The sequence below is a fragment of the Oryctolagus cuniculus genome, chromosome 9 (assembly GCF_051225735.1).
Source record: "Oryctolagus cuniculus isolate XC-2025 breed Fujian yellow rabbit chromosome 9, ASM5122573v1, whole genome shotgun sequence".
NCBI classification, from domain to species: Eukaryota; Metazoa; Chordata; class Mammalia; order Lagomorpha; family Leporidae; genus Oryctolagus; species Oryctolagus cuniculus.
This window is the reverse complement of record NC_142875.1, coordinates 88,711,627-88,731,315: the sequence shown is the minus strand read 5'-3', so window position 1 is coordinate 88,731,315 and position 19,689 is coordinate 88,711,627. Positions and strand designations below refer to the sequence as shown.

The 19,689-nt window shown below is 38.0% G+C and overlaps 1 long non-coding RNA gene across 2 annotated transcripts in view; it reads left to right on the top strand.

The window, feature by feature from the left end:
• LOC149124658 (uncharacterized) overlaps window positions 1-11,504 on the top strand; it is a 66,204-nt gene extending 54,700 nt beyond the window's left edge. The window contains exons 2-3 of one of the 2 annotated variants that reach the window (XR_016213756.1): window positions 7,246-7,380; window positions 11,302-11,504. This is a non-coding gene — a long non-coding RNA (uncharacterized LOC149124658). Of the gene's footprint in view, window positions 1-7,245; window positions 7,381-9,179; window positions 9,344-11,301 lie in introns of those variants that run through there. The other variant, XR_016213757.1, reaches the window with a different exon arrangement.
• The last annotated feature ends 8,185 nt before the right edge of the window (window positions 11,505-19,689 follow it).

The following is a 19,689-nucleotide window of genomic DNA, read 5'->3' as shown; positions in this document are numbered from 1 at the left end:
TTCTGCTGTTTCCTCCCCTAGTCTTCCTTGAATCTGCAGTATCTCCACTTTTATTAAACTATCTCTCCCCCGACTATCAGTGTGCTCCCTTCCTATTCCGCCATCTTGCCTCGTCCCCCCGAAGTGATCTACTTTCTTAAAGATCTATTTATGAATTTGAAAGGCAGCACTAGAAAGAGAGAGTGGAAGAGATTGATCTTCCTCCTGGTTTGGTCACTCCTCAAATGGCTGCAATGACTGTGGCTAGGCCAGACTGATATCAGGAGCCAGGGGCTTCTTCCAAGTCTCTCACATGGGTGCAGGAGCCCCAATATTTGAGTCATCCTGTGCTGCTTTTCCAGACACATTAGCAGGGAACTGGATCAGTTTGGAGCATTAATGTCTATGATACTCTCCTTGCAGTTAAAGGATTTAGAATCCATTTTGATTATGGGTGGGCCAAGTACAACAGCTTCCAATTGCCCAAGGTTTGGATCAGATGGGTTCTGACAAATTTTGTTAAAATAGTTATTAATCATAACTCTCAGTTTAAGCTTTTCTTACCAAATTGTCATGTTTGCTGATGTTTATATCTATGGGAAAATTGGGTCTCTGGATTGCGACCAATGAAAGCATCCAGACTAACAGTACTAAGGTCAACAGTCAGCAGAATGATGTCCAGCTGAACTGAAATAGCTTTTCTTATTTGGTAGAGGGGTTACCTCCTGCATTATACTGACATACTGACATAGACAGTAGATATTGGAGCCTGTTCCTTCTGCCAAATGGAGAATGCCACATTTTGGTCCATCATATATATATATATATTTATATATTATAATACATATTATATTATATATTTCTATATATAATATAGAATTGCATATAATTATTATAAATATATAATATATAATTATATAAAATTATTACATATAAATTTATTATTTATATCTAAATATATAATTATTTCTGATCCAGCTCCTTACCAATGGATTGAAAAAGCAGTGAAAGATGGTCCAAGTGCCTGGGTTGCTGCCACACACATCGGAGGAGAAGCTCCTGGCTTCAACCTGGCCACACTCTGGCTATTGAAGTCATCTCAATAATATATATATATTATATATGTAATACATATAATAAATTATATAATATTATCTGTTTATAATTATTATATATTATATATTATATAATAAATTATAATATATTTTATATATGAATATATTTATATACATAAATATATAGAAATAAATGTATATATATATAAAGAATTTATTTATTTATTTGACAAGTGTGCTTACAGACAGTGAGAGGAAGAGACAGAAAGGTCTTCCATATGCTCATTTACTCCCCTAATGACTGCAATGTCTGGAGCTGGGCCAATCTGAGCTAGGAGCTTCCAGTTCTCCCACATTTTGGCAGGGACCAAAGCACTTGGAACAGCTTCTACTGCTTTCCCAGGCTATTGCAGAGAGCTGGATGGGAAAAGGAGAAATGGGGACTAGAACTGGTGCACATAAGGGGTGCCAGCACTGCAGGTAAAGAATTACACCACTGCACCACGGTGCTGGCCCCAGTCTATCCTTTATTAAGGAGATCTCAGTAATCATGTTCAGGTATTGCTGTCCTATATTCATGGCCAAAGTCCTAGCAGACAACATGGTTTGGAGAATCGTAAGCACAAGGTGTGTAGGAGACTTCATTTCTCATACAGCACAGTTAGTAACAAGGTTCCAAGAGGGGAAATTACTTGCATCATAGTCTTTGAGAACTAATGGACATCACAGGTGATGTAAAGAATTTAGAAGGTTTGTGAGCCCCTAGAGTGAAAAAGTCACTGGGAGCACAAGGACAGTGCCTAGAGTTTATTTTGGTGGATTTTAGCCCCTTTCATTGGAGGGAGGCCCAAAGAAGCTGGACTGATTTGTAAACCTCAGAAGTGTCTTTTCAAGGTGAAGGTAAACTGAGACTGAGGGGTTTTTGGAAAAGCTTTGAACAAAACACACTTGCCACACTTGGTTAAGACACATCATTTATCTATTGATTTTCATCAGATCTGTTAACATTAGGTATAAGGTACAGTGGACATGGTGGATGGCATATAGCAATATGATTTTAGTAATATATCATGAGGTGCTTTTTTTTTTTACTGGATTCAGCAGGTAAAATTGGGATACCTAATGGGATATAGCTGGAATAATCACCTTTTTGTTAAATAAATCTGAGGTTATAAATGTTAGTGTATGAAGACATTGAGTTTTCTTTTATTGGGCCTTCTTGGTTATTTTAATCTGGGATCTGCGAATTCTCAATTTCTCTAGGCAAGTTGTAACTGAAAAACTTCATTTTATTCCTCATCATGTTGGACCAACTCTGCTGCTTCTGGGATTTTTTTAGTACATCTGACAATTGGAAATTTAGACAATAGTATAGTTAAAATGAGGTGTACCAAGTAAAGTATTTATTTTTATTCTGATACATATTTTGGAATTCTTCTAAAATTCCTATTGAGTATCCTTGTTAAATTTAGTTGCATCCCAATAATGGAGGCAGGTGCCACGGCTCAATAGCCTAATCCTCCACCTGCAGCGCAGGCACACCGAGTTCTAGTCCTGGTGGGAGCGCCAGATTCTGTCCCAGTTGCTCCTCTTCCAGTCCAGCTCTCTGCTATGACCCAGGAGTGCAGTGGAGGATGGCCCAAGTGCTTGGGCCCTGCACCTGCATGGGAGACCAGGAGGAAGCACCTGGCTCCTGGCTATGGACCAGCGCAGTGTGCCAGCCACAGCACACTGACCACAGGGACCACTGGGGGGTAAACCAACAGAAAGAGGAAGACCTTTCTCTCTGTCTCTCTCTCTCTCACTGTCCACTCTGCCTGTCAAAATAAAAAAAATAATTTTTATAGAAAGACTTATTGCAGCCACTACACTGATTATACCCATGAAACTTTGTTAATAAATGCAAATAGAACCTGGGAAAATTGATGTATATCTTATGCTGTAGAGACGTAAGATTGAACATCTTTTTTTATCCTTTTTAATTATATAATTTAAAAACAAATTTTAGATTTTTTTTTTTTACTTTACTAAGCACAGCTCTGGCCTCATTAATATGTCTTAACAATGTTTTTTCCTCTCAGACTTATCTCTATTGTTTCAGTTAACTGCATGCCTTTTCTTTACATTCAGATTCTCTCAGCTGTCAAAGCTTATTCATCTTAATTCAGTTGTTCCTATTTCCCTCCCTTTTATTCTGACCCTAGGCTAATTGAGGTCATGATTCTCCATTCTTTCTGTGTGGTGTCACAGTAGCCTTTAAGTGTTCTTTTTCTCTTCTGATTTCTAAAGAAAGAAATTATGTATTCCCCCAGTTTGGATATTTTAATAATTCATTCTAAAACAAAGGTTAAATGTTCTTAATTTGACAAGAATTTTTGGGGCCAGCAGTGTGGCATAGTGGGTAGAGCCACCACTTGCAGTGCTGGCATCTCATATGGATCCAGATCTCTGCTATAGCCTGGGAAACCAGTAGAAGATGGCCCAAGTCCTGGGCCCCTGCACCCATGTGGGAGATCTGGAAGAAGCTCCTTGCTCCTGGCTTTGGATTGGTGCCATTGCAGCCAACTGGGGAGTGAACCAGTGGATGGAAGACCCCTCTCTCTTCTCTGCCTCTCTCTGTGTAACTCTGACTTTCAAATAAATCAATAAATCTTTAAAAAAAGAATTTTTTCTAATTTTAGATTTGTTCTACTTCATTGCCACTTCAGGATGTGTGTAAGGAGTGCATATCCAGTTTTTCTATTTTGGATTTTTGGGATTTTGTACTAGCTCTGCTGTCTATTCATTTTACTCAAGCATTGGTGATATCTTCTCCTTAGTTGTATTAAGAGAGAGAGCAATAGCACTCATGTCTTTTTAGGTAAGAAAGACATATTAAAAACAGAGCATTCAGTATACATTCATAGTATTTTGACTTTGAACAAATCTTTGAACAAAACACACTTGCCACACTTGGTTAAGACACATCATTCATCTATTGATTTTCATCAGATCTGTTAACATTAGGTATAAGGTACAGTGGACATGGTGGATGGCATATAGCAATATGATTTTAGTAATATATCATGAGGTGCTTTTTTATTTTTTACTGGATTCAGCAGGTAAAATTGGGATACCTAATGGGATATAGCTGGAATAATCACCTTTTTGTTAAATAAATCTGAGGTTATAAATGTTAGTGTATGAAGACATTGAGTTTTCTTTTATTGGGCCTTCTTGGTTATTTTAATCTGGGATCTGCAAATTCTCATTTTCTCTAGGCAAGTTGTAACTGAAAAACTTCATTTTATTCCTCATCATGTTGGACCAACTCTGCTGCTTCTGGGATTTTTTTAGTACATCTGACAATTGGAAATTTAGACAATAGTATAGTTAAAATGAGGTGTACCAAGTAAAGTATTTATTTTTATTCTGATACATATTTTGGAATTCTAAAATTCCTATTGAGTATCCTTGTTAAATTTGGTTGCATCCCAGGTTATGACTTATTGGAGGCAGGTGCCATGGCTCAATAGGCTAATCCTCCACCTGCAGTGCAGGCACACCGAGTTCTAGTCCTGGTGGGAGTATACATTCATAGTATTTTGACTTGTTCAATTGATTTTCCTGACCTCCCTTGGATATTCTTGGTCTCTGCTGTACAACTTTCTATACTCATTAATTCTTTGATATTCCCAAATCCAGAAAATGAATGATTCGACAGCTGTGTTCCTGTATTTGTTGGGACTCAGGGTAAGAAGCAAAATGGAGGTGTTCAGGAATCTAAAGTTACATGCTACATAGCAAAGCAAATCATTTCCTATACAAAGTGACTGGGAAATCCAGAATCTTTGGCACACTATATTGGATCCTGAACTATTACTGAACTATTCAGTAAGATTTTAATGTATTTATTTTCTGTGTGTATGTTTTGTATTTCTAAATAAACTCTGCTGGGCTACTTAGCATTAACATGTATTGCAGAATTTTTTCATCCGTTTTTACTTTTAAAAAGTTTCTCTTTCAGTTTTATGGGAGAGGGTAGAAGTTTTCTGTTATGTAACTGAAAATTCATTCATTCATTAAAGTTAAAAATATTTGTTGGAAATTGGTGGAATACTATTAATTCTCAGGTGATTTGCATGAAACTAAATACATTCTCTATTTTGTTTTGCTTAAAATTTCTGCATGTGTGGACTTCTTTTTTCTTTATTGCCCCAAATCCCTTTGTGTATTAGGATGGCAAATGGGTTTTACACTGAACAAAATATTTTATTTTGGCAAAGAAGTACTTAGCCTTCCTGCTTCAAGTATTCAAATATTACATTAGAAATCAGTATATTTGTTTACTGTACAAATGTCCTTCATACAATTTTGTAATATTCTGGGATGGGAGAGGGAGCAGGAAATAGGAGGGTTATGGGTGGGAGGGAAGTTATGGGGGAGGGGAAGCCACTGTAATCCAAAAGCTGTACTTTGGAAATTTATATTTATTAAATAAAAGTTAAACAATTTTTGTAATCTTCATCTTCCTTTTTATTTAGTCATTTTTTAAAAAGATTTATTTATTTTACTTGAAAGTCAGAGTTACACACACAGAAAAGGAGAGAGAGAAAGAGAGCAGTCTTCCAACCGCTAGTTCACTCCCTATTTGGACACAATGGCTGGAGCTGTGCGGATCCAAAGCCAGGAGCCAGCAGCTTCTTTTGGGTCTCCTATGCAGGTGCAGGAGCCCAAGGGCCTGGGCCATCCTCTACTGCTGGATAGTAAGTCTTACTTGCCTAAAAAGCTGGATAGTAATTTGAGTAGCCAGGACTTGAACTGGCACCCATGTGGGATGTCGGCACTGCAAGCCACAGCTTTACTTGCTACGCCACAGCATCAGCCCCTTTATTCTTATGACTATTGCTACGCTATTGAATTTATAATTGATAATGCTGAACAATTGAAACTGTCTTATTTACAATTGTAGGACTGGATATGGCAGTTTTACTTGAAGTAAAGTATGCAGCCTGCTTATTGTATGATTTTCAGAAAAGGATGTGTTTATATATGACAGCAGATCTGTTAATCATTTAAAAGTGAATTATCATGATTACCCAGATGTAAAGAATGCAATATGTGCTAATGAGTCACAGACATTTAGAATTAGAGGGATTTTAGAACCTTTTCAATACTGCAGTTTTTATGAAAAACTAATAATTTTTTTATTTGACAAGTAGAGTTATAGACAGTGAGAAAGACAGAAAGGTCTTCCTTCCATTGGTTCACTCCCCAAATGGCCACCACAGTTGGAGCTGTGCCCATCTGAAGCCAGGAGTCAGGTGCTTTCTCCTGGTCTCCCATGTGGGTGCAGGGCCCAAGCACTTGTGCCATCCTCCACTGCCTTCCCGGGCCATAGCAGAGAGCTGGACTGAAAGAGGAGCAACCAGGACTAGAACCCTTTGCCCATATGGGATACCAGCACCACAGGCAGAGAATTAACCAAGTGAGCCACGGCGTTGGCCCCCGATAAATTTACTCTTAACAAAATACAAAAATATCTTATTCAGTATAAAGTTAGTAGTGAAAAAGAGACTACCTTGTTGAACACAGAAATTTGAGATTATATTTCTTGGTATTAATTTGCATCTTAAGGCTTATTGCCTAGTTTATTTCAATATTTCAATATAATATTACTAATAATATCTTGTACTTAGTGGTTCACTGTGTGCAAGACAATATTCTTTTGATTTTTTAAAAAAGTTTTATTTATTTATTTATTTATTTATTTGGAAGTCAGAATTACACAGATAGTGAACAAGAGGAAGAGAGAGAGAGGTCCTCCATCTGCTGGTTCACTCCCCAGATGGCCTAAAAGGTCAGAGATATGCCAATCTGAAGCCAGGAGCCAGGACCTTTTCAGGGTCTCCCATGCAGATTCAGGGGCCCAAGGACTTGGGCCAACTTCCTACTGCTCTCCCAGGCTATAGCAGAGAGCTGGATGGAAATTGGAGCAACCAGGTCTTGAACCATATGGGATGCCCACTCTGCATGCAGTGGCTTTACTGGCTACACCACAGCACTGGCCTCAAGACAATGCTCTAAAATGATGCATTAATTATTCCCAAATATTGAAAAGTGGCATGGTACACATTTGAATGTGTTGTTTTGTACTAGTTGTAGAAACAGTTTAAAATATATTTATCTTTAAAAGTGTAAGCTTTGATCTAAAGTTTTACTTTCCCTTAAGGTGCCTGTTTGGAAACTGAGAGATCACTGAAGTCTATCTTGAGTACAACTGATCTTATCCAAGCCTCCTTTATCACATGAGGATGCTAAATGCCAAGGCCCAGAGAAGTAAAGTGAATTGCTCAAGGTCACATAGGTAAGTTGTAGCAGGGATAATTCTGTATTAGAATTAGGTATCCTGATACATAGGCCATGTTCTGTCCATTTAGTACTCCTTCTGGAGTTAAAGATTCTAAGTTGTGGAAAATTAAGTTTGGAAATTTAGTGGTTGCTATGTTGTTATGGTAAGAAATTTCTGTGTATAGCTATGAGTTGCTTAAATTTTATTCAATATATTTTTCTAGTATGTTTGCTATTTATTTGAAATGTATAACAAATAGCTTCATCTATTTGCCAAAAGAATTTTTTAAAGATTTATTTATATTATTTGAAAGTCAGAATTACAGAGAGAGAGAAGGAGAGGCAGAGAGAGTGGTCTTCCATTCACTGGTTCACTCCACAGTTGGCCTCCATGGCTGGAGCTGTGCCGACTGGAAGGCAGGAGCCAGGAACCTCTTCCTGGTCTCCTATGCAGGTGGAGGGGCCCAAGGACTTGGACCATTTTATAGTGCTTTCCCAGGCCAGAGCAGAGAGCTGGATAGGAAGTGGAGCAGCCAGGTCTTGAACTGATGCCCCTATGGAATACCAGCACTGCAGGTGGCAGCCTCACCCACTATGCCACAGTGCCAGCCCTTGCCAAAAGATTTTATAGAAGCTATTACATACATACACTTAACAATTATTTAGTTACTTGACACAAACTATCCCTGCATATTTGAAAATTTTGAATGGTATCACTTGGGTTTTAAGAATGTTATATTTTAGGTCTCTTAATATTTTTAGTGATGATGTTTTAAAGGCCCTTTCTGTTTTATGAAAAATGATAAGGATTTTGTTTTACAATGGCCATAGTATTACCACTTAAAGCAATAGATTAAATAACACTTTTAAACAAAGTCATTTAATACTGAATTCTAATACACTGGTATATTTTAAAGTGAGAAACCAGATTTCTTTCAGATATTCTAAATAAGAATGATAATCAAAATTGAAGACATCTACAGTTCTTAATCACTTGTTTTAAATATTGGCCATAATGGTCCAATTTAGAGTTTTAATTTTAATTGGCTTTTAAAAGATTCAATATGGTTTATAGAAAGAATTCAGAGAACATAATTATATACTCAACCTCCCTCCCTTCTTTTTCCTTCTCTGTCTTTTTATAGCTTATGAAATGACATTTTCAGTTTATATTACATTAAAAAGGGTTGTTGAATCAAGGGACAAGTTTAACAGGCAAAAAGCAAAAAGATCCTAATTTAGAGGGAATACAGACAATGGCTCTAAACAATATTTGAATATTACATCTAAACAATATTTGAAGAAATTGATAAAATAAATATTTTAATTTCTCCTACTAAAATGCTCAGAGAAAGTTTTTCATTATTTATCAAATATTAGTGCAAAAATATGGATTTAAATGATCCCAAAAAGTGATCAATTTTTGTGTAATAAAGTCCAATTTTTGTCAAGACTTTTTGACAGTCTCAGAGAAAACTTATGTTTGTGAATGGGAAGAAGAATATGAAAATGTCCATACTACCAAAAGCAATTTGCAAATTGAATGCAATCCCAATCAACATACCAACGATGTTCTTCTCAGGGCTAGAAAAAATGATGCTAAAATTCATATAGAAACATGAGAGATGCTTAACAGCTAAAGCAATATTATAAAGCATAAAAAAAGCTGGAGACATCACACCATATTTTAAGACATATTACAATGGTCAGCACTATGACAAAGCAGGTAAAGTCACTGTCTGCAGTGCCAGCATCTCATATGGGTGCCAGTATGTTTCCCAGCTGCTCCACTTCTTATACCCCTCTCTGTTATAGCCTGAGAAAAAAGTAGAAAATGGCCAAAGTCTTTGGGCCCCAGCACCTGCATGGAGACCTGGGAGAAGCTCCTGACACTTGGATTCAGATCAACACAGCTCCAGCCATTGTGGCCATTTGGGGAGTAACCATTGGATGGAAGACCTCTCTCTCTCTGCCTCTACCTCTCTGTAACTCTGCCTTTCAAATAAATAAATAAACTGCAAAAAAAAAGAAGTGTTAGCACTGATATAATAACACACACATAGTTCAATGGAAAAGAATAGGTAGCATAGAAATAAACCCAAATTTCTACCAGCAACTCATATTTAACAAAGGAACTAAAATGAACTGGAGAAAGAAGAATCTCTTTCACAAGTGGTGCAGAGGAACTTGATTATCCATATGTAGAAGCCTGAAAATAGACTCCAACATCTCTTACACTATGTGGAAGTGAACTCACAGTGAATTAAAAATCTAATCATAAGACCAAAACCCATGTAAACATAGGGAAACTCTAAATATTGTCAACAGACAATAGCTTTTGGGTAAGATTCCAATAGCAATAGTAACAAAAGTAAAAACAGAGACATTTGAGTATATCAAACTAAGATACTTCTTCACAACAAAGTAAACATCAGAGTGTAGATACAATGAACAGAATGGCAGTAAAAATTAAAACTCTGAATGTTTACAGATTTCCAGAACATTGACATAAATTGGAAAAACCCCAAAAAATACAGTGAAGAAACAGGCAAGGATCTGAATAGACATTTCTCAGAAGAAATGTAAATGGTCAAAACATGTGAATATGCCCGATGTCACTAGCCATTATGTAAATATAAATCAGAACACAATATCAGTCTCCAACACCTGTGGGAGAATACAGCACTCAGGTTTTTGTGTGTGCAGCAAGTGCGTTTAGAGGACCCTGTTCACCTCTGGAGAGCAGTCTACAGGGAGGTAAAGAAACCTTACTGCTTTCCTAATGGGCTTATTAAGTTCTCGACCAGTGCCTGTTAGTCTTGCCACAAACTTTCTAGTTTCACTACTTTCCTTCTTCTTCCTCTTCTCTGTGACTTGTAAAATAGTATACATTCTATATACTGTGGATACTTTTGATTTATTTTATTCCTTTGGTCTCTTATGAAGTTCCTCCACAAAAGCACAGCCCTCACAATACTCATTAATTTATGCAGTCTGCAGATTTCATGAGCTACTAAATTCCAAGTAGTATGTCAAAGGCAAGATCTAGGCCTAAGAGAAAAGTGGTCTGAATTCTGTGCCTAGAAGAGGATTTGGGACATAGTAGAACTTCAATGAAGTGCTATGTGAATGACATGCACTCAGTAAATGAGCAATCTAAAGCATACACTGCAGTTAAGCAACACAGCAGCCCTACTCACCTCAGGCAGAGCAATTGAGAGGAATAATGTGAACAAAAATAAGACATCAGTAAGTTGAATAATAACAGAGAAGAAACAAAATGAGATAGATGCCAACATTACTGACCTATTTTTGAGGAATTAAATTGATCGAGAGGCTGGCATTGTGGCTAAGTGGGGTAAGCTGCAATCTGTGAGGCCAGCATATCATGTGAGTTCCACTTTGAGTTTGGAATCTCCACTTCCAATTTAGCTCACTGCTAAACACCTGGGAAACCAGCAGAAGATGGAAGAAGGACTTGGGTCCTTGCCACTCACGTGGGAGACTTGGATGAAGCTCCTGACTTCAGCATGCCCCAGGCTCAACCTTTGAAACTCTCTGGGGTGTGAGCCAGCAGATGAAAGCTATCTCTGTCTTTCCCTCTCTCTCTAAATCCACCTTTCAAATAATCAAATATTTAGTAAACAAATTAACTGATTTCAAAATACACAAAAACATGAACAATACTATATCATCTTTATGCCAAAATGATAAAAAATAACAAATGCTAGAGAGCATAAGGGAAAAGAAAACCTCCATATATGGTGGGTGAAAATACAAATTAGTACAAATGTTATGGAGAACAGTATGGTCATTCCTTAAAAAGGATAAAAATTGGGGCCGGTGCTGTTATGCAGGGGGTTAAAGCCCTGGCCTGAAGGGCCAGCATCCCATTTGGGTGCCAGTTCTAGTTCCAGCTGCTTTTCTTCCAATCCAGCTCTCTGCTATCTCCTGGGATAGCAGTAGAAGATGGCCCAAGTCCTTGGATCCATGCACCCATGTGGGAGACCCAGAGGAAGCTCCTGTCTCCAGGCTTCAGAATGGCATAGCTCTGGCCTTTGTAATCATCTGTAGAGTGAACCAGCTAATGGAGGACCTCTCTGTGTCTCTACATCTACTGTAACTCTTTCAAATAAATAACAAAAATTTAAAATAAAGATAAAAATTGACCTACCATTTGAGAGTTATCTTGCTCTTGGCTATATATAATAAGGAAATTTTATTAGAAGGAAAGGAGAAGAGCATATCAAAGATACAGCAATTTTCCCATAACACAGCCACTATAACACAGTTCACTGCAGCCATGATTTGAAATCAATCTAGCTGTCCATCAATGAAAAAAATGGACAGGGGAACTTCATTTAGACATTAGACAAAAAAGAACAAAATATTATTAAATTAACGGAAATAAGCCAGAAACAGGAACACAAATGTCACCTGGTCCTTGTCACATGTGGAAGTAAAAGAAAATAATGGATCTGAACACAGAACTGTGATTACTAGAGGCTGAGAAGGGAAGCAGCTAGGGATAGAGGGGGATTGGATAATAAGTAACAAAATACAAAGAGGCAGAAAGAACTTCTGGTGTTCCATAATATAATGAGATGACTACATTCAACCATATTAGGTTCTGTGTAAAGAACTGAAAGAGAGGAGCTGGTAGTCTCAAATCATGGAGAAGAATTAGAAACGATAGTTGCTTGGGGGCCAGCATTGTGGCACAGTGAGCTAACGCCCTGGCCTGAAACACCAGCATCCCATGTGGGTACCAGTTCTAGTCCTTGCTGCTCCTCTTCTGATCCAACTCTCTGCTATGGCCTGGGAAAGCAGTAGAAGATGGCCCAGGTCCTTGGGTCCCTGCACCCAAGTGGGAGATCTGGAAGAAGCTCCTGGTTCCTGGCATCAGATTGGCAGAGCTCCGGCCATTGTGGCCATCTGGGGAGTGAACCAGCAGAGGAAGACCTCTCTCTCTCTGCTGCTACTTCTCTCTGTAACTCTGTCTTTCAAATAAATAAATCTTTAAAAAATTAAGAAAACTGTAGTTGCTTAGCTTGATCAGTTTTTACTGCATAAATGTGTGCAGGTATTGCACTACACCCTGTAATAATGCATGACTAGTACACATTAATCACAAATTATTTAAATGAAATTTTAAAAATTAGAAGCATTTCTTTATATTAACAATGAACTATTTGAAAATGAAATTAGAAAAACATTTCCATGCATAGCAGCATAAGAACCAGGAACCAATGTCTTCAGTGTTATCAGTGATGAATCAGATTCACAGCCCTCAGCACTCAGTTTTTCCATAGACCTTACCATGGCAATTGTGGGCTTATAGTAGTAAATCAATGAACAGGAATCCTTTGTCTCTAAATCTGTTAAATAAATAAACAAGGAATTCATCAAAGAAAAAGAGATATCAATTTGGATGCCTGGTCACAAAAACACATGCACTTGAGCTATCCTCCACTTTGTGATGCCAACAAATCTTTCAGACATGTTACATTTTCAGAGACTTTTCTGTAATCTTGCTAAGCTTTCTGGAAATCTGCCTTATAGCAAAGGGTTTCCCAGTTCCATTACACTCATGATTTTTCTTTCGTGTGAGTTATTAGTTTACCATCTAGAGATAATTTATGGTACAAAACTTTTCTATGCATGCATGTTTTCTCATTTGTGAGTCTATTCATGGGAATTGAAGACTGATTTATAGCAGAAATACTTTTTCCAAATTCATTGCATAGACTTTTGTTCCTTATGAATTCTCTGAAGTCTGTTGATGTCTAATTCCTGGCTAAAGGTTTTATCCTATTTACAGCATGCAAAGAATATCACCTTTTGTGAATTTTATATCTATACAAGACTGAAATAAAGAAAATGTTTTTACACAATCATTATACTCCTAAGAAACCACCTGTTTCAATTCTCTGATGTACCATTGACTTCTGACAAACAACATTTTCACACTAATAATATTTATAAGTTTTCTCCTTTACATGAGTCTCTGTTGGATAGGATGTGATTTCCAGCAAAAGGTTTTGTCACAATACTTACATGAATTTTGGAGAAAAGCTCTTCCGCATTCATTATATTGTTAAGGTCTCTCCCTTGTTCAAATTCCATGATGGATTATGAGGCATTACCTATGTGAAATGACTTTCTCACATTTATTTCATTCATTAGATATATATGTTGTGCATTCTGATATAAGGAGAGATTTGGGCAGAGCTTTCCAACACTCGTTACACCCATAAGGTTTCTCTCCCATGTGAATTCCCTGTTGTCTTATGAGGTATGGCTTCTAATTAAAGGGATTTTACTTTCAAAGGAGTTTTTCCTATATGAATTTGATGATGTACAATGAGGGCTGAATTATGGTAAAAGGCTCTGAGTCATTACATTCATAAAATTTCTCCCCATGAGAATTCTTTTATGTTTGATGAGGTCTGATTTGCATCACAAAGGCTTATTCACATTTATTACATTCATGCATTTCTCCCCTTGGTGAATTCTCTAATATTTCATAAGATATAACTTGCACAAAAAGGTCATGTAGAAAATTCCCTGTGTGAATTCTCTGATATCTTATGAGTTATGAATCACAGCAAAGAGGCTTTCCACCACCCTTACATCCATAAAACCTACCTAAATTGAGCAACAAAGATACAGAAAACCTAAACACACACAGAACCGGATGGAAATGATATCAGTAATAAAGACCCTCACCACAAAGAAAATCCCAGGACTGGATGGTTTCACTGCTGAATTCTAACAGACATTTAAAGAACGAACTGCAATTCTTCTCAAGTTATTCAAAACAATTGAGAGAGAGGCGATTCTCCCAATTCTTTCTATGAAACCAGCATCACCTTCATTCCTAAACCTGAAAAAAGTGCAACAAAGAAAGTAATTATAGACCAATTTCCCTGATGAACATACATGCAAAGATCTGCAACAAAATCCTGGCCAATTGAATCCAACAATGCATCAGAAAGATCATCCACCCAGACCAAGTGGGATTTATCCTTGGTATGCAAGGATGGGACCAAAGGCTTTTCCAGTCATTTCATTTATAAGCTTTCTCCATGGTGTGAAGTCTCTGATACTTTCTGAGGGTTGACTTCTCAGCAAAGGTTTTTCCACAGTTATTGCATTCATAAGGTTTCCCCCCAGTACAAATTGTCTGATGCTTTGTGAGGTTTGACTTCTCAGCAAAGACTTTTCCAGTCATTACATTCATAAGGCTTATCCCCTGTGTGAATTCTCTGATGATTTATGTGGTATGACTTCTGGCCAAAGGTTTTCCCACAGTCATTGCACTCATAATGCTTATCCCCTGTGTGAATTCTCTGATGATTTATGAGTTGTGGCTTCTGTCCAAGGAATTTTCCATAGTCATTGTACTCATAACACTTATCCCCTGTGTGAATTCTCTGATGCTTTCTGAGGTTTGAATTCTGGCCAAAGGTTTTTCCACAGTCATTGCATTCATAAGGCTTACCCACTGTGTGACTTCTCTGATGATTTATGAGGTTTGACTTCTGGCCAAAGGCTTTTCCACAATGATTACATTCATAAGGCTTACCCTCTGTGTGAATTCTCTGATGATTTATGAGGTTTGCCTTCTGGCCAAAGGATTTTCCACAGTCATTACATTCATAAGGTTTCTCACCTGTGTGAATTCTCTGATGATTTATGAGGTGTTTCTTCTGGCCAAAGAACTTCCCACAGTCATTACATTTATAAGATTTCAACCCTGTGTGAATTCTCTGATGTCTAATGAGGTCTGACTTCTGGTGAGTGGTTTCTCCACAGTCATTACACACATAAGGGTTTTCCACTATATGAGTGCTGTGATGGAGGGTATGGCAGAATTTAATACTGAATGACTTTCCACAAGGTTTACATGCATAGGATTTCTTCCCTATATTTGGTCTATGATTCATTCTAACATGTGATTGGTAAATGACAGGTTCCACAGGCCCAATATACTTATAAACATTCTCTCTTTGGGGACTTTGTTGACATATACTGAGGTTAGAATTCTTATGGAAATCTTGCACTATTTGAGTCTTCTTGCCAAGAGTGGCAGTTGACTTATTACAGGTTTCTACCATAAAAAGCTTCTCAGATTCACAGAATATATTCTTCCTTTTGAAGACTTTCCCTTGTCCAATTTGTTCAAGTGCCTGCTCCATGGTCTGAATTTTGTGCTGTTGATTAAGAGGTTCACAGAACTGGAGAGTGTTCCCAGCTACCTTAGTAGCATGAAATTTCTCTCCAGCTTGTAGTTGATCAGGCCTACAATGGGGACACACATTGTGACATATACTGCATTCTTCAGGTTTTATTCCTGAATAGTTACCCTTTTTGATACTCAGTTTGGGAATATGGCTTATACTTAAATTAAGGGTTTTTCTGAATTCAACTGCCTTGGGAGTTAATGTCTTATTATTTTTCATAACATCCTGATTCAGATTTTTCTCCAGACTTTTCTGGTTGGTCTTAATCAACTCATCCAGTTTCATGGCAACTGAAGTGAGAAAAAAATGATGTCAGTAAATCAAATACAATTGTTTCTTCTAGCATACTCATGTAAAAGGAATGAAGTTACTTGTATTTAAGAGGGATAAGATGTTAGGAAAATGTCTGCATTGGTGCCTCCTCACACAGGGCACCAAAGAGTTGTAGAATAGAGGAGAAAGTGTATGAATTTACAGCCAGACAGAATTTATTCAGAGAAAATTAATCCACAGAGGTGGGTGACCAACTGCCCGTGTGTAAAAGATGGAGCATGAAGGCCCCAACTCCCAGGGGCCACACCTTTTTAAGGAGGGCTAAGGCTGGGCATGAGGGTAGGGGGCAGCAGTGGAGGGGAATTCCAGGAACTGGGTGGGGGCCTTAGGAACCTGGAAAATAATGCAGGGTGGGGTATGAAGGCAATAGGCTGTGAGACCCAATTGAGTTTCAAGGGCAAGGAATACATTCCAAAGTTTATCTACTTTGGGCAATGAGGGAGAATGGCTCAGGCCAAGAAACTCCACAACATCAAACAAACAACCCACTTAAGATATGGGCCAAGGACCTCAATAGACATTTTTCAAAAGAGGAATTCCAAATGGCCAACAGACACATGAAAAAATGTTCAAGATCACTAGCCATCAGGGAAATGCAAATCAAAACCACAATGAGGTTCCACCTCACCCCAGTTAGAATGGCTCACATTCAGAAATCTACCAACAATAGATGCTGGGGAGGATGTGGGGAAAAAGGGACACTAACCCACTGTTGGTGGGAATGCAAATTAGTTAAGCCACTATGGAAGTCAGTCTGGAGATTCCTCAGAAACATCAATATAACCCTACCATTCAACCCAGCCATCCCACTCCTTGGAATTTACCCAAAGGAAATGAAATTGGTAAACAAGCAAGCTGTCTGCACATTAATGTTTATTGCAGCTCAATTCACAATAGCTAAGACCTGGAACCAACCCAAATGCCCATCAACAGTAGACTGGATAAAGAAATTATGGGACATGTACTCTATAGAATACTATACAGCAGTCAAACACAATGAAACCTGGTCATTTGCAACAAGATGGAGGAATCTGGAAAACATCATGCTGAGTGAATTAAGCCAGTCCCAAAGGGACAAATATCATATGTTCTCCATGATCGGCGACAACAAACTGACACCAAAGGGGAAGCTTGTTGAAGTGAAATGGACACTATGAGAAACAGTGACTTGATCAGCTCTTGTCCTGACAGTTGATGTACAATGTAATACTTTATCCATTTTAGTATTTTTTGTTCTAGTACCATTGGTTGAACTCTGTAATTAACACACAATTATTCTTAGGTGTTTAAATTTTAACTGAAAAGTGATCCCTGTTAGGAATTTGGAAAACATTATGCTGAGTGAAATAAGCCAATCCCAAAGGGACAAATACCACTTGTTCTCCATGATAGGTGACAACTAACTGAGCACCAAAAAGGAAATCTGTTAAAGTGAAATGAACACTATGAGAAACTGTGACTTGATCAGCCCTCACCCTGACTGTTGATGAGCAACTTAATATGTTATCCCTCTTAGTATTTTTTGTTTGTTCTACTTAATACTTTTGGTTGAATACTGTAATCAATACACAATTATTCATAAGTGCTGAAACTTAACTGAAAAGTGATCACTGTTAAATATAAGAGTGGGAATAAGAGAGGGAAGAGATGTGCAATTTGGGTCATGCTCAAGCTGACCTACCTCAAACGGTAGAGTTAGAAACATACCAGGGGATTCTGATTCAGTCCCGTCAAGGAGGCATGTACGAATGCCATCTCACTAGTCCCAGTGATCAATTTCTGTTCACAATTGATCATAATGATAGGACTAGGAACCAAAGGGATCACATAAACAAGACTAGTGTCTGCAAATACTAGCTGATAGAATAAAAAAGGGAGAGAATGATCCAACATGGAAAGTGAGATACACAGCAGACCCATAGAATGGCAGATGTCCTAAACAGCACTCTGGCCTCAGAATCAGCCCTTAAGGCATGCGGATCCGGCTGAAAAGACCATGAGAGTATTTCAGGCATGGAAAGCCAAGACACTCTGGGGAAAAAAAAACCTAAATGAAAGATCTCTGTGAGTGAGATCCCAGTGGAAAGAACGGGTCATCAAAGAAGGAGGTACCTTTCTCTGAAGGGAGGAGAGAACTTCCACTTTGACCATGGCCTTGTGTAAAAATTATCAGGGTCAGTGAAATCAGGGGGCTTCCATAGCCTTGGTAGCTCATGAGAAGAGCCTAGGTTGATTACTGATGCCATAAACAAGAGTGTCAAATTGTTAAGTCAACAACAGGAGTCACTGTGCACTTACTCCTCATGTAGGATCTTTGTCCTTAGTGTGCTGTACATTGAGATTTAATGCTATAACTAGTACTCAAACAGTATTTTTCACTTTATGTTTCTGTGTTGGAGCAAACTGTTGAAATCTTTACTTAATGTATGCTAAACTGATCTTCTGTATATAAAGAGAAATGAAAATGAATCTTGATGTGAATGGAAGGGGAGAGGGAGTGGAAAAGGGTAAGGTTTCAGGTGGGAGAGACGTTATGGGGGGAAGCCATTGTAATCCATAAGCTGTACTTTGGAAATTCATGTTCATTAAATAAAAGTTTTTAAAAAAAAAAAGAAACTAAAATCAGCTGAGGCACCAAAACAATGACAGAAAGCCAGAATTGGAGCAAGCCAACAGCTGTGCCCTGATTGAAAAAGACGATTCCTTCCGTGCCCTGAACTCCATATTCCAGCCTTAAAACCAAAGCTCACATCAGGAAATTGATCATAAACCATGAAAAATAAGAAAATGTGGAAAAAGAAATGCAAGAGTCCTTTGTGATATTGGGCTAGATTTAGTCACAAGGAAACCAGCTGTTTCCGGATCCATCCACCCCTCCCAGCTGACTGGCGGCTGTGGAAAACATTTAGAAATCTCCTGAAAATTGCAATCAAACTCGCTTTGGAGGGAATTAATATCTTTCCATTCAGGAAAAGTGTTCCATTTCTTTTTCCAAGGCACAAAAACTCATGTTGGTCCTGCTGCCTGTAGATTTCTAAGCATGAAATAAAGTGGTTGTGTTCTTTATTTCATAATGGATCCTCTGTCTAAACTCTTGTTTGTATTGTGTCAGAATACAAAATTTGGGAAGGAAGAAGGGAAAACCAACTCAGACCCAGAAATCATTTAGGAAATTGCCACTCACGAAACCAAAAATTGGCTGAGGCACCCAAAACAATGACAGAAAACCAGAATTGGAGCAAGCCAACAGCTGTGCCCTGATTGAAAAAGACCATTCCTCCCATGTCTTGAACTCCATATTCCAGCCTCAAAACCAAAGCTCTCATCAGAAAATTCATTACAAACCATGATAAATAAGAAAAATGTGAAAAAAGCCAAAGAAATGCAAGAGTCCTTTGTGATATTCAGCTTGATTTAGTCACAAGGAAAGTGGCAGTTTCTGGATTCATCCACCCCTCCCAGCTTACTGGCTGTGGAATTCTCATTGAATTCACCTGAAAATCACACTCACACTCGATTTGGATGGAATTAGTATCTGTCCCCTCAAAAAAGTTTCCATTTCTTCTTCCAAAACACAAAAACATGTCTTGGTCTGTTGCCTGTAGATTTCTAAACATGACACGCCAATTGGTTGTGTTTTTTATTTCATAATGGTTCCGCTGTCTGAACTCTTGTTTGTATTGCGTCAGAATACAAAATTTGGGAAGGAAGAAGGCAAAACCAACTCAGACCCAGAAATCATTTAG